The 24,698-nt window shown below is 37.2% G+C and overlaps 1 protein-coding gene across 1 annotated transcript in view; it reads left to right on the top strand.

Moving 5' to 3' along the window:
* TLK1 (tousled like kinase 1) overlaps positions 1-24,698 on the top strand; it is a 147,060-nt gene that overhangs the window by 17,219 nt on the left and 105,143 nt on the right. The window lies entirely within an intron of this gene.

Here is a 24,698-nt window from a genome sequence, read left to right as displayed (position 1 = left end):
CTTCTTAGTTGTTTACCTCCAAAATCTTCATAGTTTTGGAAAATTCCCTTAGGAATGAACTTCCCTATGATCTGCCAAATAAAGTCTGTTTCCTTAGGTGGAGAACAGAGCTCTCAGTTCTTACAGCCTGTTTTTTCCTCCTGGGAAGAATCTCTGCCTTGCTTCAGTGGAGTTAGGGATAGAGAAAAGAGATAACTTCTCTTAAACTGACACCCAGCTGTAGGAGTAGGGCCCTGGATGATGGTAATCAGTATTCTCAGCTTGCTCCTCCTGGCAAAGAAGTTTTGTTTATGAGTGAGCAATTGTGACACAGTATTTTTGGAGTAGAGCTTCTGCTGTATTAGTGGGAATTGGTTGGGAAGAGGGACCCATTAGTTTTCTCATCCATGCCTGCCTGACATAGTTTCTGCAACATGGAGCTGGGGGTGGGGATGGGGTGGGTGGTGGGAGATGCCAGCATCCTTCTCCTCCAGGGTGAAATTATACTCCTGGACTGGAGTAGCGGAGCTCATGCAGAACCCATCTGGTATAGTTGTGACCTGTGAATGGGAGTGACTTGTGGCTCAGATGAGGTGCTGTTCTCATCTTAGTTTGATATATTTTCTTGAATTTGTGTTTCTCCATTTGCTGTATGCCCTTAGGACAATCTCCAGAAACATTAAATGGTTGGTTGGTTGGTGTAAAAACAAAAAAACAAAACAGGTTAAAAAAGTTTCACCAGTTAAATGGTTGTTTCACTGGAGGGATGGGAGGGATAGTCTACTGAGCTTCTTATGCCGCTATTCCTAAAGTTGTCCCACTCGGCAATATTGTCTTTCAGCAACTTCGTTGTTATGCTTTTCTTTTTCTTTTTTATTGTTATTTTGTTAATGTTTGTTTATTTTTGAAGGAGAGAGAGGGAGAAATAGAGCGGGAGCTGGGGAGGGGTGGGCAGAGAGAGAGGGAGACACAACCTGAAGCAGGCTCTGGGCTCTGAGCTGTCAGCACAGAACGCGATGCAGGCTTGAACTCAAGATGAGCTGTGAGGTCCTGACCTGAGCCGAAGTCGAATGCTTAACTGACTGAACCACCCTGGCACCCCTGTTATGCTTTTCATATGCTTTTCTTTCTGAAGTTGGTTTTTTCTGTGTGGTGTGATGTAGTAGTAAGTGTCATTTCCATATGGCTGTCCTGATACCTGTTTACTGAAATGGACTCTTCTTTCCCACTGTTTTGCAGTGCCCCTTTTTTTTTTATGAATCAAGTGTTTGTACCCAGGAACATGTCTGTTTCTCGGCCGTGCATTCTGTATCATTTGTCTATTCTTGTGCCAATGAAGTTTAGGGGTGATGGTGGGGTTTGTAGCTGACGGCCAAGAAAGAATTCTTGAAGACGTCTTTGGTGCAAAAAGGTGATTTTACTAAAGCATGGGGACAAGACCTGTGGGCAGAAAGAGCTGCACTTTAAGTGTGGGGGTGACCATTTTATGGAGTTGGAGGAGAGAGAGTTCCTGAAGGGATTATCATATGCTGAAGAGTCACGAAGTATTGGAGGCCTAGCTGCTGTCAAGCTAAGGTTGTTTTTCCCTCTGGCAAAGCATTAACATGAAGACCATAGGGAGTCCTGGACTTTCTCAGCTGTTGATGAGGTTGCCTTTTTCTGGTAAACGGGTGGAGACTCTTTACCAGTTTAACCATTTGTTTTTTGTCCTTTCTTGTTTTTGGGTAGCCTGGAGTGTCCAAAGAATATCACACATATCCCACCTGGGGTGTGTGTGTGTGTGCTAGTTCGTATTTTGCCCTCAGCCTGCCTTATGCTCCCTCATCAATACCGTTTTAATTACCAGCTTGATATCCAGTAAATATAATTACCTTGATATCCATTAAAACAAACTATCCCGCCTTTTGATAAGTAGAATTCTAGAGATGTTCTCCCAAGATTTCTTTTCTCCAGTTATTCAATTCAGTACTAATCTACAGTAGTGCTCTGAAGGGTTTTGCAGGTGTAATTAACGTTATTGGCAACGAACCTTAAAATAGTGAGATTACCTTGGATTATTTTGGTGGGACCAGTTTAACCACTCAGGCCCCTTAAATACAAAAGAGGCTGAAGGGAAGAAGGCAGAAGAAGAGAGATGGGGCATCAAGAGAGATCAGAGGAATTTGGCTCAGAAACATGAAAAGGACTTGGCCTGCTGTTGCTGCCTTGAAAAGAGGGCCATGAGGCACAGAATATTCTTGTATATAGAATAGCTTGTATTCTAGAAGCTCTCGCTTGACCGACAGGAAGGAAATGGAGACCTTTGTCCTATAATTGCTTGGAACTGAATTTTGCCAGCATCTTAAGTGAACCTGGAAATAGATTCTCTCTCCTAGAGTGTCTAGACAGAGACCTAGCTTATCTGATACCTTGATTTCATCCTTGTGAGAGTCTAAGCAGAGAACCCCCTGAGCCATGCTGTGCTGAGAGTCTTGACCCACAGAAACTGGAGATAATACATGTGTTTTTTCAAGCTGCTAAGTTTATGGTAACTTGTTAGAACAGTAATAGAAAATTAATACACATTCTATTGATTTTCTGTTGATTTTCTTCAAGATTGCCTTGGCTGTTTCTGGATACATTCTACAAACCAAACCAAAACCAATCTATGAGGGTTTGAGATTGCGCCTAGATCTGTTGATTTTATCTTTACAATAATGTTTTATCTTTACAATAATGTTCCAGTCCATGTAGATAGTATAAATAAATCATTTCAGTATTTTTATACTTTTCTTTGTAATGATCTTGCATAATTTTATTACACTTCTTGGTGTTTTATTTTTATCTTCTAATATTGTAAATAGTATCTTTTTTTTTAATTTTTTTAATTTTTTATGTTAGGCTCCATGCCCAGTGTGGAGCCCAGTGCAGGGCTTTAGATCAAGACCTGAGCTGAGATCAAGAGTTGGACGTTTGGGGCACCTGGGTGGCTTAGTGGGTTAAGCATCAGACTCTTGATTTCAGCTCAGGTCATGATCTCATGGTTGTGAGAGCTCAGTGTTGTGCTCTGCACTGGGCATGGAGCCTGCTTGCTATTCTCTCTCTCTCCCTCTCTCTCCCTCTCTCCCCCTCTCTCCCCCTCTCTCCCCCTCTCTCCCTCTCTCTCCCTCTCTCTCCCCGCCTCCTGCCCCATCCCTGCTCTTGCATGCTCATGCTCGCTCGCTCTCTCTCTCTAAAAAAAAAAAAAAAAAAAGAGTTTAACTGACGGAGCCACCCAGGTGCCCCAAATAGCATCTTTTAAACTTTTATTTTCTGTTTATTGCTGATATGTAGAAGTTTATTTAATTTTTGCCTATTGTCTTGGTAACCAGCAACCTTGCTTTAATTCTGATAATTTATCTCAACTAGATTGATTTTCTATAAGCATATGGCTTATGAGTGATAAAGTAATATCTTTACCAGTCCTAATACTTTTTGGGTTTTTTTTTTTTTTTTAACCTTGTTGCAGTGACTATAACTGCCAGTACAGTGTTGAATAGATTGGTTATAGTGGGAATTCTTGGGTTGCTCCTAATTTTAGAAGTAGAGAGAGAATGAGTACTTGACAATTTTTCCTTTCTCTGATCAAGGGAGTTCCTTTCTATTACTGGTTTGTTTTTGTTTAAAGCATGAATAGATACTGAGTTTTGTCAAAAGCTTTTTCTGCATCTATTTAGGTAATCATTTTAACTTTTCAGCAGTTTTTTTTTAAAGTGGGGAGTTATTTTAATTCCCTTAATTATTAAACCAACCTTGTATTCCTGGACTAAATCCAATTTAACTGTGAGTTATTATTTTTTATGTGAATCATTTAAACCAATTTTTCGTTTAGTATTTTTGCACCTATGTACACGAATGAGATAGGTCTGAAACTTTCCTTTCTTATAATTTTCTTGTCGGATTTTGTACCAAAGTAACACCCATCTTCATAAAAATGAATTGGGAAGTGCTTTTTCTTTTACCACTGTTTTAAGAATTTGTGTAAGAAGGGTATTAAAGCTTCTTTAAATATTTGGTAGAAAGTCACTGAGGAAGCTTTCTAGGCCTGGAGTTTTCTCTGGAGAAGTTGTAAATAATGACTTCAGTTTCTATAATGTCATAGTACTCTTTAGAGTTTCAGTTTTCATATCAGTTTTGGTAAATTGTATTTTCTAGTATTGGCTACATTTTATTTAAAATTTCAAATGTGTATGCATAAAATTGTAAATAGTATTCCCTTGTGATCTTTCTGTGTTTAATATCTATAATGATGTCTTCTTTCCATTCCAGATAGTTACTGTGTCCTGTCTCTTTTTTTCTTGATCCCTCTTACTAGGTTATTCATCTTCTCCTGGAGCCAACTTTTAGCATTCATCCTTTCTCTTTAATGTTTGTTTTCTGTTTGATTGATTTCTATTCTGATTTTTGTTTCTTTTTTTTGACTTTCTTTGGGCTTAATTTGCTGTTCTTTTTCTAGATTTCTGTGACAAATGCTTAGTTCTTGGATTTTTACCCCTCCTCCCCACCTCCCAGGTGTTTGAGGTTATCAAGTTACCTAAGCATGGGTTTGGCTTTTGTTCTCTGATTTTTTTTTTTTTTTTTTGCCTTCTCTCCAAAATTGAGATGAAATTCACATAACGTATAATTAACCATTTTATTTATTTTCTATTTTTAAGTTTTTTAAAAAAAGTTTATTTTTGAGAGAGAGAGACATCGCAAGCAGGGGAGGGTCAGAGAGAGAGGGAGACACAGAATCTGATGCAGTCTCTAGGCTCTGAGCTGTCAGCACAGAGCCTGATGCTGGGCTGGAACTCATGAGCATTGAGATCATGACCTGAGCTGAAATCAGATGCTTAACCACAGAGCCAGTTGGCTGCCCCCAAAATTAACCATTTTAATTTACTCCCCCAGGTTTTGATATATGTTATGTATGTATGTGTATGTATTTCATTCAGCTGAAAACATTCTACAGTTTCCATCATTTCTCTTGATCCTTGGATTATTCAGAAATACAGTTGATCCTTGAACTATGTAGGGGTTTGGGGAACCAACCCCTGATACAGTTGCAAATCTGCCTATAACTTTTGACTCCCCAGAAACTTAATTACTGATAGCTTACTGTTGGCTGGAAGCCTTACCAATAACATAAATAGTTGATTAGCACATATTTTGTAGAAGTATTATATACTTTAAGTGGCTTTTTCTGGTTTCTGACCTAGCTCTACTGTAGTCAGAACTAAATTTGTAAGATTTCAGTTCTTTAAAATTTGAGACTTGCTTTATGACCTATGGTCTTGGTAAATATTCCTTGTATAGGAGCTCCCAAAATTTTGGAGGCTATAGTTGTTAGATGCGGTAAAATATGTGTATCAGTTAAGTCAAATTTGTTTCTTTTTAAAATTATCAATACTTGTTTTGATTGCTTGCTCTTATTAAGGACAGGTTTATTTTATTTTTAAAAACATTTTTTTAAAGCTTTATTTACTCTGAGAGAGAGTGAGCATTTATTTATTTTGAGAGAGAGGCCCTGTGCTTGTGCCCAGCCTGACTCTGGGCTTGATCATGACCTGAGCTGAAATGAAGAGTCAGATTCTTAACCAACTGAGCCACCCAGGCACCCCCAGAACAGGTTTAAAGTGCGTGTAAAGGTTTAAAATGTCCCAAAATGATTGTAGATTTGTCTCTCTGTATAGTTTGTCATTTTTTGTATTATGTATTTATATATTTTTTTGTTACAGATGTTTACAAATTAAGGATTTTTTTTTATGTCCCTGGCGAATCATATCTTTTATCATCATGAAATATTTCTCTTTATCTCTTTTTTTTTTTTAATTTTTTTTTTTAACGTTTATTTATTTTTGAGACAGAAAGAGACAGAGCATGCACGGGGGATGGTCAGAAAGAGAGGGAGACACAGAATCCGAAGCAGGCTCCAGGCTCTGAGCTGTCAGCACAAAGCCCGACGCGGGGCTCGAACTCATGGACTGTGAGATCATGACCTGAGCCGAAGTCGGATGCTTAACCGACTGAGCCACCCAGGCGCCCCTCTCTTTATCTCTTGTAATGTGTTTTGCCTAGTGTATTTCATGTAGTGTATTTTATCCAGTGTTAAGACAGATAACACTAGCTTTCAGTTACTGAATGTTTGAATGGTAAATCTTTTTCCATGCTTTTACTTGCAACTTATTTATATTTTAGCTGTCTCTTGTAAGTAGCATACATTCTTTAAAAAATAACTAGTTTGATTTGGCCATGCTTGTTTTAATTGTAATGTTGGGTAAATTTACATTTAATATACTTACTGATGTATTTGGGTTTAAATTGATATATTTAATTCTGTTTATTCCTTGTTTGTTTGAACTTTCTTTTGGATTGTTATTATTTTTAATTTCAGACAGTTCCCCACAGGTGGCTTAATGGTTATATCCTAATTTTTTTTATTTATTTTTTTCTTAAAATTTTTTTTTTTACATTTATTTATTTTTGAGAGACAGAGTGAGACAAAGTGAGAGTGGGGGAGGGGCAGAGAGAGAGGGAGACACAGAATCCGAAACAGGCTCCAGGATCTGAGCTGTCAGCACAGAGCCCGACGTGGGGCTTGAACCCACAGACTGTGAGATCATGACCTGAGCCAAAGTCAGATGCTCAACTGACTGAGCCACCCAGGCGCCCCTATCCTAATTTTTTTTTTTAGTGGCTATCCCAGAAATTAAAATATACCTCCTTGGGGCACCTGGGTGGCTCAGTCAGTTAAGTGTCCAACTTTGGTTCAGGTCGTGAACTCACGGTTTGTGGGTTCAAGCCCCCCCTCACTGGGGCTCTGTACTGGCAGTATGGAGCCTGCTTGGGATTCTCTCTCCCTCTCTGCTCTCCCCCCGCCCCCCCCGGCTTGTATTCTCTCTCTCTCAAAAATTAAAATAAACTTGGGGCGCCTGGGTGGCGCAGTCAGTTAAGTGTCCGACTTCAGCCAGGTCACGATCTCGCGGTCCGTGAGTTCGAGCCCCGCGTCTGGCTCTGGGCTGATGGCTCAGAGCCTGGAGCCTGTTTCCGATTCTGTGTCTCCCTCTCTCTCTGCCCCTCCCCCGTTCATGCTCTGTCTCTCTCTGTCCCCAAAATAAATAAACGTTGAAAAAAAAATTTTTTTTTAAAAAAATAAAAAGAAAATTAAAATAAACTTAACATATATACATACCTCCTTGAGTTAGTAAAGTGCAGTGTAAGTATTTTTTCCTTTTCCTGGTCAATGCAACAACTTTGGAAAAATGAATTGTACATTTCCCTCTTCTGAATTATATACTATTACTGCATAGTTTGGTTCTACATGTATTTTAGCCATCCATAAGATATTAGTGTTTTATATAGTGATGTTGCATTTACTTTTTTTTTTTTAGGCTGAGTTGATTTTCTGTTTTCCTGAAGAATGCTCTTTAGTGTTTACTCTATTTGGGCCTATCTGGTGTGGAATTCTCTGTTACTGCTTATCCCATAAGTCTTTTCCCCATCTTTATTCTTGAAAAGTTTTTGTTTTGACAGGACATCAAATCTAGATAGGTAGTTCTTTTCATTCATTCAGCTCATTGTGTGTTATCCAGTCGAGACCTGATTTCCATCGTTTTGTTCTAAAGTCAGCTATCAGTCTTATTGTTGCTCCTTTGATGGTAATCTAGTTTGCAGCTTCTGGTAGCTTTCCAGGTTTTGGGGGGACAGGCGGTATTTTTGGCTTTAGGCAGTTTTACCATGATGTGTCTAGGTATTCTTTTCTTTTTATCTACTTGGTGTGTGTAGGACTTCTTAGATCTGTGACTTGTGGCTGTACTATCTATCCAGTGCGCCACTACCTATATGTGGTTATTTATTTATTTTTTAAACTTTTTTTTTTAACGTTTATTTATTTTTGAGACAGAGAGAGACAGAGCATGAACGGGGGAGGGTCAGAGAGAGGGAGACACAGAATTTGAAACAGGCTCCAGGCTCTGAGCCATCAGCCCAGAGCCAGACACGGGGCTCGAACTCACGGACCGCGAGATCATGACCTGAGCCGAAGTTGGCCGCTTAACCGACTGAGCCACCCAGGCGCCCCTATATGTGGCTATTTAAATGATAAATGATCATTTAAGAAGTTAGAAATTAAGTTCCTCTCTTTTCAAGTACTCAATAGCTATATGTAGTTATTGGCTGCCTTACTGGCAGATGGAAAACCTTTTCTGATGAGGTTTGGGGGTGTTGGTGGGGTGGGAGTGTAGAGATGACCTGTCTTTGGTGCAAAAAGGTAATTTACTAAAGCATGGGGACAGGAGCCTGGGCAGAAAGAGCTGCACTGGGTTTGTGAAGAGTGACTGCTTATATACTGTGGATTTGGGGGAGATAAAGTCAAGAGGAAATTTCTTTTTTTTTTTTCAATATATGAAATTTATTGTCAAATTGGTTTCCATACAACACCCAGTGCTCATCCCAAAAGGTGCCCTCCTCAATACCCGTCACCCACCCTCCCCTCCCTCCCACCCCCCAAGAGGAAATTTCTTGAAAGGATTTCCATATGCTAAAGAGGATTTAACAGATTACTGGAGTCCTAGCTAATAAGGTTGTTTTTCCCTCTAGCAAAGCATTATAATTAAGGTAGTAGAGAGTTCTTGGAGATGAGGCCATTGATAGATATGTGTAAACTGATGGAACTTCTATCAGTTTAACCAATTGTTTTCTGTCCTTTCCCTTGTTCTTGGGCAGCCAGGACTACCTGAGGAATATCACACATATCCCATTTTTAGTGGGGGAGGGGAGTGGTTTGTGGGGTGTCAGCTTGCCTTATGCTCCCTCATCACATCACTGCAGAATATTTTGTTGGACAGCATGGTTGAGGGCTTTTATAAGTTTTGGGAAATTTTTAGCCCATACCATTTCAGATAGTTCTTCTGCCCTGTCATCTTCTCTCCTTCTGGAACTGTAGTTATACATGGATTAGATTTTCTTACTGTGTGCCTTATGTTTCTTATGCCTTTTTCTGTATTTCATCTTTTTATTCCTAATGTACATTTTGAAAGGTATATTTTTCTGGGGTGCCTGGGTGGCTTAGTTAGTTCAGCGTCCGACTTCGGCTCAGGTCATGGTCTCAAGGTTTGTGGGTTCGAGCCCTGCGTCGGGCTGTGTGCTGACAGCTTGGAGCCTGAAGCCTGTTTCAGATTCTGTGTTTCCCTCTCTCTCTGCTCCTCCCCCACTTTCACTCTGTGTGTCTCTCTCTCAAGAATAAATAAGCATTAAAAAAAAAATAAAAGGTATATTTTTCTGAGATACCTTCTATCTCATTAATTCTCTAAGCTATGTTTAATACGTGTCAAACTCATCTGCTGAGTTCTTAACTTAGGTCCTTTATTGTTCTAGAAATCAGTTTGGTTCTCTTTTTAGTTTCAGGTTTTCTGTCAAAGTTCTCAGTCTTACTTTTCAGTGTAATTATTTGGAAGTCTGTGTCTGGTAACTTTATTATCTAGATCCCTTTGAGTCTTGTTCCATGTTTTATTTGCTTTTCAGTCATGTGTTGTTTTCTTGGGTTTCTTTTTTGTTGTTTTATTTTTTAATTGCATTCGGGACATTTTTAATGAAAAACCATAGAGATAATTTGGGGCCTAGAATAATGGCAGTCTTCTATGACAGAGGATTTACATTAATTTTGGCAGAAATACAGGGGCACTGTAAAATCTCAGATTCTCTTGATCTACTTTTAAGGATTGAGATTAGAAGCTCGGCTTTAATCCTATTCACTCTTGCTCCAAGATTGGGATCCCAGTGCAGTGTTTGGGGGAGGCTCTGGATTTCATCTTTTTTTTTTTTTTTTTTTTTTGCCTGGCTGGCCCAGTGATATTGCCAAAGTTTTGCTTAGCATCTCAGCTTCTAAGTCACTAGTTCTAGAATCAGCAGATGCTTCTACAGGTAGGGGAAGCTTGGTATATCAGACTCCACTCTCTGGAGTTTCTTTTCTTGAACTTTGGCCCCATGATTCTTCATTACCTGATATCTCTTAGTAGACTTAAAAAAAAAAAAAAAAGAATTAGTCCAACTTTTCAAGTTTCCTGAGCCAGAAGATTGGTCTGATTTACCTAATCACCATTACTAGAAGTAGAAACTTCTTGTTTGCTCTTATTTATTTTTTTAAGTGTATTTATTTTAAGAGACAGTGTTTGCCATGTGAGTGGGTGAGGGGCAGAGAGAAGGCGAGAAGAGAATCCCAAGCAGGCTCCACACTCCTTGCAGAGCCCAATGCGGGGCTCAACCTGGGGCTGAAACTCACAGACTGTGAGTTCATGCATGACCTCAGTGATAAAGTTGGAAGCTCAATTGACTGAGCTACCCAGGTGCTCCTGCTTTTATTTTTAATATTTCAATTGGCTTGAAAATTTTGGGTGAATCTGAAATATTTTTCATCCTCTCAGTAGTAATAATGAATGTATAGTTAAGTAAATGATATCTGCGACTACTTTTTCCTTTTACTGTGACAAGACAATCTATTGATGAACAAATCCTACCTCTCCAATGCAGCTTTCTCTCTCTCTCTGTCTCCCTCTGTCTCTCTCTCTTTTTAATGTTTGTTTATTTTTGAGGGAGAGACAGTGTGAGTGGGGGAGGTTAGAGAGAGAGACACACACACAGAATCTGAAGCACGCTCCAGGCTCTGAGCTGCCAGCACACAGCCAGACTCAGGGCTCGAGCCCACGAACCCTAAGATTATGACCTAAGCTGAAGTTGGGCACTTAACTGACGAGCCATCCAGGTGCGCCCCCCCCCCCCCATCATTGTTTTTAAAGTACATGAACAGCAATTTGGGAAGATGAAGTACATATAATATGACTAAAAAAGACACAGGATTGATTTTATGCATCATATAGAATTATTCGTGTGAACACAGTCTTCTTTTAGGCCCAGTGACTTACAATACTGCTGATTGTAGAAGTGATCCATGGTATGGATGAATTTTTAAATGTCTAAAAGGTCAGTGAAACCAGTTTTTCCTCATCCTTTGTACTTGTTTGTATATTGAACTGGGCTTTATTTTGTTCCTATTCTTCCTTCCTGCTACCCCATACTGTTTGCTAATGATAATGGAACCATTGCCCATAAAATAGGTAACTGGGCCTTAGCGTTTATTGTCAGGTGACTAGATAAGTGAGACCTGCAGGAAGAAACTCACTGTTGTCGCTAAAACATGCCAAATTCAGTGTCTTCAAAAAGGAACTCGTGATCTGTTTCCCCAAACCAGTTCCGTTTATAGTTACTTACTGTTACTGCCAATTATCCATGTGTAAACCAGAAACATTCCCCTTTCCCTTACTTTTCACATTCAGTCTACTACCAAGTCCTGTTTTTTTTTTCATCTCCTGGGTACCTTTCTGATGTTCTGTGACACTAGTTCAGTCTAGTGCCTCTTACCTGGATCACTATAGTGGACTCCTAACTGGTGTCCATGAATCCACCCTGGAATCTCTAATTAGGAAGAAACATAGAAACTGTAATACTTCCCAAGTGACAGTATTTAATATTCTACCTGACTAAAGTAATTTTTTTATTATGTTGATTTTCTTATTGAGTTATGTGAAACTGTAGTTCTTTGGTTTTCTAAATAAGGTGTCTTCATGTTACTGACTGTCTGTTATAGGCCAGGAGGAGTATTGCATTTGTCTTCATGCCAGTAGGTTACATGGTTGTTTCCATTTTATGAATGAGGAAACTGAGGCTGAGAATTACTAAAGCAGTAGAGCTGAAATACTGATTTGGTTGTCTTTTAGACCAGGTTTCTTAAGTTTGAAATTTTGGGGATGCCTGAGAATATCCATTTATTCATTCAAGAAATATTTATTGAGGGTCTCTATGTGGTAGGGCATTCTTTTAGGCACCTTGATATTTTAGTAAACAAACTCCCCCAAGTTCCTATTTTTTTGGAACTTATCTTCTAGTAAGAGGAGATATGCCAGCTCGTTGATAAAGCTGCAGACTCAGAATGACTGTTTGCCAGGGAGTTTCAGAACTACAGTCTTTCCCTGTCTTGGCAGGGGAAGGGAGATTTGTGAAATTTAACTTTACTTGGGGTTCTCCATAACTTCAAATGGCAGGGTAGTCTCTAGTTTTTACTTAGGGCTATGAACATGGTGTCAGCCTGTTTTAGAGTGGTCAAGTAGGCTGAAGGGGCTTCACAAACTATGTCAGGTGTCCCCAAGGCCACTTCTATTTCAGAGATTAGTTAGAAAGGCTAGTGGGCTTAGCATATAGTTGTACTCATCTTTGATATGCATTATAATAACATAGTGAAGATACATAGCTGGATCTTAAGGGAAAATACATAGGCAGGAGTAGAGGAATCCATATGGAGGCTTCCTTAAGTTCTCTCCCTCACTAGTGGGGGCATGCAGAGTACACACTCTTCCCCCGTGAGCGTGCAGCAACAAGTGTGCAGTGTGCCTATCTGGGGAAGTTCACTAGAGACTCCGCTTTCAAGGTTTTTATTGGGGATACCTTCTTCCTACCATATAGCAACCACATTGTTTCCACGACCAGTTCAGGCACTGGTCAGGCACATAATTCCTATCAGTTATGGAAAGGTGGGAATTTCTTTGCAGCAGGCCTTTCTAAAGATCGCATCCTTATGCTTGGTTAACTCATTTCTGCAGTTACCTTTTGACTCTGGATGGAGATTGCTGAGGTGGATCTGGGAGAGATAAATGAATACTTACATAGTAGTTTTCCTACTAAGCCTTGGGAGTCATTGTTTTAAGGAAATAATTCTAATCCAAACAAAGCATTTTAGGTAGAAGGATGTTTGTTGCAGCACTGTTTTCAATAGCAAGAAATTAGAAAACGCTTGAATCACCAGTGGTAGAGAAATAATTAAATATATTACTGTACATCCATTTAATGGAATGTTAGGTAGTCATGAAATAATGTTCATGAAAACATGTCATAATGTGGAAAATTGCTTTTGTAAGAACAGCAGATACAAAATAGTAATTAGTGTAGAATCTTGACAGTGATGGCTACCAGATTCTGCTTTTAGTTCTGAAATTTGTGAAGAGAAGATAAATTCCTTCATAGGAATGCAGGAAAATATAAAAAATTGTTAATTTTTTGTTATGGAAACATCTTTTAATTTATCGAAGTAGGATGAATATTGCAATGAACCTTAACATACCCATCACACAGTTTGACAATCATCAGTTTTAATACAAAAGTTTAAGTTGCTTGTAGGAAATTTAAATAAATTTCATTAAAACATGTATACTGCATAGGGTAGTAGCATTAATATGCAGTAAAATTAAATACATAAATTTATAATTTATCTGAAGCTTTTTTATGGCAAAGAACTGCCACTGCCATTTTCATTATTAATGTTATTAATTGGGTTTATTTGGGGGAAAGATTTTTCAAAAACAAAATAGTTTTTTGGTGGTCGGGGGTGGGGGTTGGGATAACTCTGTGATTTTCTAGATCTATGACTATAGATAAGGAAAATCAAACCCAAACTGAGAATTGAATGGGTGGAGGCTATAGAAGTGTCTCATTTAGCAGCACTTCAAAAATGATAATTTTATTATATCATTACTTTTAGGGTCTTTTGCAAATGGTTGATATTATGAACGTGGAAACATTTTTGAATGCCAGGGGCTACTATGAAGTATAATGTTAGTTGTTGGATAAAAAGTATATAGAAAAAGACTGGGAGAAAATAAACATGAATGGTGTTGACTTTGGTTATCTTTGGGTAGTAGGATTATGGGTGGGAATTTTAGGCTCCAATTTATTTACATTTTTGTGTTTTTCTTTATTGTTGGTGATTTGGGGTTCGTGACCAGTGGTAAAAAAGGAAAGGAGTGAAATTGCTTCTTGTCCTTATTTTATAAAGATAATGTCGTTTTTTTCATAAGGCAGATAGCTTGATATTGGGAAATGTTAAGTCAGAAAATTGGTATAATAGAAGGAAAACTTGGTATAAGTCAGAGGTTTTAAATGTTTAGATTGCTGGAACATTATGGTGTAAAATTTGAGGGCCAAAGCTTCAGATAAATTATAAACATATATTTATTTAATTTCAGCGCATATTAATGCTACCTTGTAAGCCTTATACTTAATAAGGCTTTGCATGTATCACTCTGTTTTGGCAGCTTTGAGATAATACACAAGTAAAAGATGTATGAGAATGATGTGACCCATAGTTTCTTTGAATCCCTGAAAACTGAAAAATGGCAGTCATAATCATTTGTAAAGATACGAGGGGATTGATTATACTTTAGGCCATTCAGGTCATCGAGTACATAGGTTGAACCGTATGAACCCATTTTGTAGATTAAAAATGTTTCGATACTGCTGCATATGGTTCAGTCTGTCAAAAATTATAATTTCTCATCCTTTGTTAAAACTGATTTTCTTGGGGCGCCTGGGTGGCGCAGTCGGTTAAGCGTCCGACTTCAGCCAGGTCACGATCTCGCGGTCCGTGAGTTCGAGCCCCGCGTCGGGCTCTGGGCTGATGGCTCAGAGCCTGGAGCCTGTTTCCGATTCTGTGTCTCCCTCTCTCTCTGCCCCTCCCCCGTTCATGCTTTGTCTCTCTCTGTCCCAAAAATAAATAAAAAACGTTGAAAAAAAAATTAAAAAAAAAACAAACAAAAAACAAAACTGATTTTCTTGGTTTACATATTTATCTGGAATTGCAGGTTGGTGTTTCTATTAAGGTTGCAGGTAATAGGAAATATTACTAAAATTTAAAAATTTTGTTTGTTGGGTGGTTTGGTCTTTGGAAATGTGTCTTTCTAGAGGCACGTTATGATCTTAATGGGTTTATACACACATTTATGTATCTGGCACCTAAACTGTTGGCATACTCTGGAGTTGTATAGCATTTTAGAGTTGGGAATGATGGCTAAGTGTGTTTTTATTTTCATGGAGCAGGATAATTTATGTTAAACATGTCTGTGTGGGCATTGAGAGCAGGTAGGGTTCCTAGGCAGAGTGGTTTGTTTTGTTGGGAATCTTTTGGGTTTATTAATTTAAAGACTTTAGTATTTTTTTTTTTCTTTATTTGAAAACTTAGGCTAGAGAAATTGAAAGTGAGTAAATTAGAATACTCCACTGTTTGTTAATATTCTTCTGTTGCTTTCTCTTCTCACATGACTTAACTTGGTGTGTGGTTTTGGGCAAGTTGCTTACTTTTCTAGGATTCAGTTATAGTTAAGTAAAAATTGTGGAGGCTATATATTCCAGGAACCTGCTACAAGGCTTACAAGTACCATCTCATTTAATTTGCATAAGAATTCTGTGAAGTACGCTGTGTTATTACCAGGATTTTAGGACAGAGCTGGGATTTGAACTCAGTCTGATTAAACCCATGTTCTTAACCCTAAAGCTGTATTGCTACAATAAATTTCCACAGAAATCCATTTTAGGAGTCTTGTTGAGGATATGATAGAGATGATGTTGGTAAAATAATACTTATGTTGAAATCACTGTGTAAACATTAAGATATTTTATCCTTATTTATTATAATACATTGTTTTAAGAAGTGTTTTAATGGGTAGGTAGTGCTCAACTTGGACTTCTTATGTAGAGTGAATGCAACTTCCTTCCTTGTCAGAGATTTATTTCCCTGATGCACATGGACCATATGAAGTAACTTTCAGTAGCCCTTCTTTCACTCTGCCTTGTTGGGATAGAACAGACCAAAAAGGAGTAGTGTGGGGCAGTAAATCATCACTGTCCTTTTGAAGGTATATCAAAATGGTTACCTCTGAGGAGTGGGATTTTGGGAGACGGGGAGTATTGGGCCTTTCAGTTTTAGTTTTCTGTATCATTTCATCCAGCATGTATTACATTAATAATGGGAAAAGGCATGAAACTAAAAAAGATTCTTAAGTAATTAGTACTTAGGTTGGGGATAGGATACCAGTTTACTTTGTGGTAGTAAGAAGAAAGTGAACTAGGTCAAGTCTCAGCCAAATGCCTATTTTGGAGATTTCTCAGAAAACATTCCTTTTTGCGTGAGCAAGCACATGCGTTCTGTCTCTTTCTCTCCCCCCTCTTCCTTTCCCTTTCTATCTCTCTCCCTCTCACACACACACACACCACACACCACACATACTATACTCTTACTGCTCTTTTGGGATAGGGGTGCTTAGCTGAGTGGGTTTAAGTTCTAACAAAAGGTAATATGACATCTCTCAGCGTCTCAATGTTATCTTTAAAATGAGAACTATATGTTAAAATAGAGAAATAGCCTAATATAAAAATACATTTATGTGTCTGTGTATATATACACACATTTATATGTATATGCATGTGTGTACATGAGAGAGATTGGTTTTAAAAACAGCAAGTAATTATAAACATGAAGGTAGAGGAATAGGAGTTATATTACTTTGACATTAACAGAAGAAATTTAGGCACTGAAGTACATGTCGTTTTACATACCAGAAATTCTAACCTCAGGGAGAAAGCTAGAAGGGAGTCTGTGTGTGTGTGTGTGTGTGTGTGTGTGTGTGTGTGTGTGTGTGTGTGTGTAAAATAGGTCAATCTTCAGTAAGCAGTTGTATTGTAGCATACATATATGCTCACACTTTATTGAATACTTGCTAAGTGACAGATTTAGTTTAAAACTCTGCATATACACTTGTTTTACTCTAACAACTAGCAGTTACATTTATTATCCGTTTTACATATAAAAAAAGTTAAAACATGGTTAAGGAACTTGGCCATATTTATACAACCTGTCTGTGTGTTCATTTTTGTTGGGAAAAAAAAGCTGTCAGACATTATTTTTTAAAAATCTTTATTGATTTATTTTGAGAGAGTGCTCGTGCGTGCACATGCAAGTGGGGGAGGAGCAGAGAGAGAAGGAGAGAGAGAATCCAAAGCAGCCTCTGCGCTATCAGAGTAGAGAGGCTCAAAGTCACAAAACATGAGATCATGACCTGAGCCGAAATCGAGAGTCAGATGCTTAACCGACTGAGCTACCCAGGCTCCCTGTTTTTTTAATTTGTAAGAGTAAAATTGAAATTAAATTATTACTCGTTTTCTAAGGTCGTGATAGGATAGAGAAGCAAAAACTAGAACTCTCTGCTTTACCCCTGATGTAATCTATATTTCCTTTTCTGAATAATTTGGTCTCAGTATGTCTGAATTCTTTGCTGTCAGGGTTACAACAAAACTGTTTAAAATGGCTAAGTATCTTAAAGATAAGCTGAGGTATTAATCTGACTTGGAGTATGATTCTAGATCAGACTTGTCTTCTCTTTAACCACAGGCTTGTATAATTAAATGTGTGCTCTAGATTGAGGAACTTGACTTTCTATGCTTACTCTTTAAGTCATTCTACATGAAATATTTGTTGTGAATATATTTATGTATATGTGTACAGTACATATGTATTTGTGTAGGTAGATGGATAAATGTGTATGGCTCAGAAATAGTTTCATGAAACAGAATAAAATACAAAAACAGACCCATGGTTATGTGAGAATATGATAGATGACCAGAAAAATATTTCAAATCACTGGGAGAGGTTGCATTTCTGAGAAGTTGTGTAACATTTTCTTTTGGAAAAAATTCTAGTGATAGACAATTAAACTCTAAATGGATTAAAATTTCAAATGCTAATATTTAAAATCATTAGAAAAAATGTGGGAGATGTTTTTATTAGATTCATGGGGGGAAAAGGTTATGAAGGAAATTGGGCTACTTTTATGATAGCTATTTAACATGTTGATTTAACTACCAAAAAATTAGGATATTTAGTTTTATTTATTTGTTTATTTGATTTTTTTAAATGTTTATTTGTTTTTGAGAGGGAGAGAGAGACAGAGCTTGAGAGGGAGAGAGAGACAGAGCCTGAGTGTGGGGGACAGGAGGGAGCAGAGAGAGAGGGGGACACGGAATCTGAAGCAGTCTCTAGGCTCTGAGCTGTCAGCACAGAGTCCGACATGGGGCTCAAACTCACAAACCACCAGATCATGACCTGAGCCAAAGTCAGTCGCTTAACCAGTGGATCCATGCAGGTGCCCCAGGATATTTGGTTTTAAATTGGAAATCAAGCCATGGAATAAATGTTGAAATGCGATATACTCAACAAAAATTATAGCTATGTTCACTAAATATGTGATAGAAAATACTGTATATGAAAATAGATATATTCTATCAACCATGTTAAAATGGTATTTAGGGGCACCTGGGTGGTTGGTAAGAGTCTGACTTTTGATTTGGGCTCAGTCACAATCTCAGTGTTCCTGAGTTAGAGCCTTGCATCGGGCTCTGCGTTGACAGTGTGGAGCCTGCTTGGGATGCTGTCTCCCCTTCTTTATTCCTCCCCTGCACATACATGTATGCACGCTTGCACTCTCTTAGCAAGAAAGAAACAAACATTAAAAAAAAAATAAAACGGATGTTTAAAGACAAGAGTTGGAGGTAATTCTGGAGTGTTGAACAGTGTAGATTTCTTAAATTCTTTTTGTGCCCTAAATTTTCAAATGCATTAAAAAACTAATGAAAAGGAATGATTTAAATGGAATATTTTATCTTGTGAAAATAATTTCTAACTTTATCATAGTGTTTCTGTTTTTAATCAGAGTTCTTTGCCTTATCAGGCATAATGTGAAAAGTATTAATAGAACAAAGACCTTAACTGTTCTGTATAAATCAGCTTATCAGATGAAATATAAAAAGTAACAATTAAAATCTGGAATGAATTAAAATATTTTCAGACTTCAGGAAGTTTTAAATTTAAAAATGTGAGGCAATGGCTCAGTAGCAGCTGAATCTATTAGGAAGGTCTAAGTGAACAAACTCATTTCCTTTACTTTTTAGTAACTAGTATTAACCTTTTGAAAACATGCTTTCTAGATACCGTGATTTTGTTTTGACTATCTGCCAAGAAAGATGAAGTCTTAAGGTAATTAAAAATGATACAATAAAAGGTAGATTCCTTGTTATAAAAAAGGTGATAGAATTATAAAGTAATGCTGACTAACCAGAACTAATACTGTGTCCAAATACATCCTTTTTTTTAGACTGGTCACCTTGGGAGACTATAGTTTTATAAAAAGTAAAATTTATTGAGTGAGTGTGTGTGTGTGTGTGTGTGTGTGTGTGTGTGTGTGTGAGAGAGAGAGAGAGAGAGAGAGAGAGAGAGAGAGAGAGAGAGAGAAATGTTTATTAGAAGGGGCCATGACAAACTAAAATTGTGGCTTTCATTTATGTTTCCCTAAAATTTTTCTTTATAGAATGGGATGTGATTTCTAATTCAGGTAGTGATATCTTGTTATGTTTTTTATGTGAAATTTTGGGTTTATAATAAATTTTATTGAGTAGTAAGAATAGTAGCATAATTATGAGTCATGTGGTTCTATTTAGAGACAGGTTTTCTTTAAGGATGGTATGGTCTTTATAGTGGCTTTTGTTTCTTTTTCAAAAGTATAAACATTTATCATATAATAAAGAGTTTAATGGATTATAGTGAAATTACATATTCTTCAGAAAATCGCACCTCTTGTAATTAGGACCAAATTTTTGGATAAGTGTCAGAAGTGATAGTTTGAGTCCATAAAAGATTAAAATCTTTGAAATGTACTTGCTATAACAAGTCTGCAAACTGCCTATTTTTGCATGGTTAAAAAAATTGAAAGAATAATACTTTGTGACATGTGAAATTCAAATTTTAGTGTCCATAAATAAAGTTTTATTGGAACACAGCTGTTTTTGCATTTTAATGGCAGAGCTGAGTAGTTGTGACAGAGACCCTGTGTGGCATTCTCAGCGCTTCATACAGCTCTTGGTGCACTACAAATTTCAGTGCTGCAGTTATAACTTGATGGTGTTTTGAGTGCCATGTGTATTGCCAGCCTGCGATATTTCTTTTATTTTTTTATACCAGTGCATATCTATCATGTCAAAACAAGAAAAGAAAGAAAAATGGACTATGAGTGGCATACTTTTAAGGCACAGTGGAGTGTGTATTATTTTGTTGAATCAGAGAGCAAAACATTTTTTTTTATTATGCAGTGACACTGTAGCTGTTGGAGAAGAATATATGTTGGCATTATTAGACTAAGCATACACCACACTTCTCAACTCTCCATTTTCTCTCTTTATTTCTATATTTCTTTTTTTCCAACCCTCAATTTTCTTAAAGTAACAGTCAATTTAAAATGGAATATCTTATCACAGCATAATTTCTTCATAAAAATAAAAATTGAAAATGAGACTGCCACCAAAATAAGTTTCCAAGTGGTTCATTTGTTAGCCACGCAAGGAAAGCCATTTACTGATGGTGAGTTAATTAAATTGTGTTTGATTGTAGCAAAGAAATGTGTCCGGGGGGGGGGGGGGGGGGGGACAAAAACTTGTTTTAGACCATAGATTTTTTTGGGCAAGAACACTTGATTTAAGAATTGACGACATTTGAAGTAACATTAATAGTGTATTAAAAAAACAAGGCAAGTGGGGCACCTGGGTGGCTCATTTGGTTAAGTGTCCGACTTCAGCTCAGGTCATGATCTCATGGTTTGTGGGTTCAAGCCCCGCATCGGGCTCTGTGCTGACAGCTCAGAACCTGGAGCCTGCTTCAGATTCTGTGTCTTTTTCCTGCTCATGCTCTGTCTCTCTCTCTCTCTCTCTCTCTCTCTCTCTCTCTCAAAAATAAACATTAAAAACAACAACAACAACAACAACAAGGCAAGTAATTTATAATGGTTTTCCTTGGCTCTTAATGAGTGAACAGATGTTATTGAGACTGTTCAGTTGTTGTTTATTCAAGGTCCATGCCAGATTTGAAGTGGCAGAACAGTTAACCTCTGTGAATAGTCTGTGGAGAGCAACTACAGACGAGAATATTTTGAAGTTGAGAAAACACTTAAGTACGATCTGAAGTGGAATCCGCTAAGATGTGCTACAACTGATGGTGGTAAAAATATGTGTGGAACAGAAAAAGGCTTAGTTGGACAACTTTACAAGGCTTGTACAAATGTGAGAGGTTCAAAGCTATGGTTATTTGTTGTGTTATTTATCAGTAGGTACTTTGCAGAAAATAATTTGAATTTATTCTGTGTTCTTGAATCAGTTTGTCAGTGGTGAACTTCATTTGCTCTCATGGATTTAACTAGCATCAGCTGCCTGAATTTTTGTTAGACATAGAGAAGCTGAATATCTTGACTGGCTTATTAGCAGTGGTAAATTTTTTTGCAATTTTTTGAGTTTAGGACTGAGATTGAAATTTTTCTGAATGAAGCAGATGGCCTTTAACCACTAGTCAAATACTGATTGGCTTTGAAATTAGCTTTTTCTGGAGATTTGGAAATATTTTTAAATAAATCAGACCTAAAATTATGAGGCAAAATAGTGCTTTCATGTGAAATTTAGCTGCAGTAAAGTCATTTCAGTGGGAACTGATGTTTGAAATCACAAGTAACATCAAGCTGCTTTATACATTTCTTATATTGTCAAAGTGAGATCTTCATTCCCATATGAATTTGCATGAATATATTTTTCATCATAAAATACAGCTCCAGCAGCATTTTTCAGACATTGATGCAAGTGCAAAGAAAGTTTCCATATCTCAAAATCCACTTAATTGTGCATTTGAGGAACTTCTACGTAACCTTCAATTGGAAATGATTAATCTGTAGTGTAATAACACATTGAAAGGTAAATATCAAAGGAAGAATCCAAGAGACTTCTGTAGCTGTCTTCAAAGTAATGAATATACTCAATTAAAATCATATGCTTGTGGGTTGATTTCAGTATTTAGCAGTACCTATGCGTCAAAACAACAACAACAACAACAAAACAGTTCAAAGATAAACACAAAACCTGATCAACATTATCAGTTGAGTATTTGCAATAAATTTTGATGATTGGAAACTCAAATTAAGTAAAATGTTACCACTCCCCAATTCCATTATTTTTCATTCACTGACTTCTATTTTATAACATTAAAAAGTATCATACTGTTATTATTATATCCTGAATTTATCAGTAAAAAGTATGTAGTAAGTTTTTCTCTCTCATGTAAGTATCTACATGATTTTGCTTATTGGCCTGCAAAGACTGAAATACTTAGGATTGGGCCCTTTTCAGAAAAGTTTGAGAACCCAGATTCTAAAGTACTGCTTCTCAAACATGAGTGCACATAATAATTACCTCAGGGTCTTTTTTTTTTTTTTTTTTTTTAATTTTTTTTTCAACGTTTATTTATTTTTTGGGGGACAGAGAGAGACAGAGCATGAACGGGGGAGGGGCAGAGAGAGAGGGAGACACAGAATCAGAAACAGGCTCCAGGCTCTGAGCCATCAGCCCAGAGCCCGACGCGGGGCTCGAACTCACGGACCGTGAGATCGTGACCTGGCTGAAGTTGGACGCTTAACCGACTGCGCCACCCAGGCGCCCCTACCTCAGGGTCTTGTTAAAATGCAGATTCTGATTTGGTAGGTTTGGTATGGGACCTAAGATACTGCATTTCTTATAAGCATCTGAGGTGAGAATAGATGCTACTGGTCATTGACTGCATTTTGGGAAACAAGGCTTTAGTATTCAAGGTTACATTTTTATTTAGATAAGTGCACTAATATTTGTTATGCATCTATTATTTGTTATGAATTATACCAGGGGTTCTTGCATATATTGCTATTAAAATGTCATAAAAACTTGTTAGAAGGTGTTAAGGACTATAATGAGGTTGGGACCCCTAGTAAGGAGTTTTGGTTAGAAACTAGTTGTTTGTTTGCTTTTCCTTGAGTGTATAGCTTCCTGTAGGCCTCATGGGGAAGTGTTGAGGTCTAGAGGAAGCTATATATCTAAGAAACAAAAACAATCGGAAACAAAATACATTATTAGTTGGTCAGGGTCAAAGCAGGGACTTAGGTTCTCATCTTCCTTGCTAAATTTCAGTGGGCGATCAACCCATTACTAAGCCAAAGAGTAGAAATAGTATAGCACATAAATGTTTTGCAAATATTTTCTTCCTGTCTCTTGCTTGCCTTTTAATTTTTATGTTAAAATTTGAAGTCCTTTTTATTTATTTTTAAAAAAATTATTTGTAAGAATTGTGATAAGGTGTACATAATATAATATTTACCATTTTAACCATTTTTTAGGTGTACAGCTCAGTGCCATTAAGTACATTCACATTGTTGTACCATCATCACCAACATCCATCTCCAGAACTTTTCTGTCTTCCCTAGTTGAAACTCTGTATCCATTGATCACTTAACTCCTCCTTCCACCATGGCCCTCTCCCTCTGGCAACCACCATCTACTTTCTGTGTCTGTGAATTTTACTCTTTAGGAACCTCATATAAATGGAATTACATAGTATTTGTTCTTTTGTGTTTGGCTTATTTCATTTAGCATAATGTCTTCAAAGTTTATCTGTGTTGTGACCTCTGTCAAAATTTTCTTCATTTTTAATGCTGAATAATCCATTCTTTGCATATACTACATTTTGTTTATCCATTCATTCATCAGTGGACATGAAGGTTGCATCTACTTTTTGGCTGTTGTGAATAATGCTGCTATGAACATTGATGTACAAAGATCTATTCCAGTTCTTGCTTTCACTTTTGTTGGGTGTATATATACTCAGAAGTGGATTTTCTGGATCATATGGTAATTCTATGTTTAATTTTTTAAGGAACTGCTATATGGTTTTCCATAGTGGCCGCACCAGTTTATATTCCCACTAGCCATGCACAAGGGTTCAAATTTCTCCATATCCTTTGTAATGCTTGCTATTTTCTGTTTTATCGTAATAAGCATCCTAATGCATGTGAAGTGATACTTCATTGTGGTTTTGATTTGCCTTTCCCTAATGATTGATATTGAAACTCTTTTCATGTACTTACTGGCCAGTTGTATTTCTTTGAAGAAATGTTTATTCATATCCTTTGCCCATTTTTAAAATTGGGCTCTTTGTTTTTTGTTGTTGGGCTGTTTGTTTTTTGCTGAGTTGTAGGATTTATTTCTGGATATTAGTCCTTTATGAGGTATATGATTTGCAGATAATTTTCTCCCATTCTGTTGGTTGTTTTTTGGCTTTTTTTGATAGTGTCCTTTGATACACAAAAGTTTTTAATTTTGATGAATTACAACTTACCTATTTTTTCTGTTGTTGCCTGTGCTTTTGGTTTCGTATCTGAGAAATCACTGACAAATCCAAGATCATGGTGCTTTCCCCTGTTTTCTTCTAAGAATCTATAGTTTTAGGTCTGTATATGCAAATGTGAGATCCCTTGGATATCAAGAAGGAATAGGATGAAAAGCAAAAATCGAAGGCTTTTTAAACATCGTTACCTTTTTGAGTTGAAAGAAAGAAGAGTGGGCAGGAAAGATATATTTAGGTACAGAGATGCAAGTAAACGTGGTAGGATAGTCCTTATCCATCTAGTCTTATGTCCAGATAAAGATGAAAGGTAAGGAAAGGAATTTTAAAAGATAAGATCTATAGGAATAATTGTTAGCCTTTAAGATAGAGGAATGCCAGAGTATGTGGAAGGGGTCTAGAGTAGTTTGAAAATGTCCACATGTGATTTGGGATTCTGATAGTATTTTCCTTGTTCCTTTTGAGAACCACTCATTTATTATTAGTTCTAAGGTTTTATCAGTAGAGAATTGACAGACATAAATAAAAGAATTTTACAAGTTTAATTGCTCTTTAGAGTTTGTGGTGCTTTAGTCTACATACTAACAATTGCATGAGGATGTTAATTTTTCCC

The sequence above is a fragment of the Felis catus genome, chromosome C1, assembly GCF_018350175.1.
Source record: "Felis catus isolate Fca126 chromosome C1, F.catus_Fca126_mat1.0, whole genome shotgun sequence".
In the NCBI taxonomy this organism is placed as follows: domain Eukaryota; kingdom Metazoa; phylum Chordata; class Mammalia; order Carnivora; family Felidae; genus Felis; species Felis catus.
Note: the sequence above shows the minus strand (reverse complement) of the source record. Positions and strands in the feature narration are given on the sequence as shown.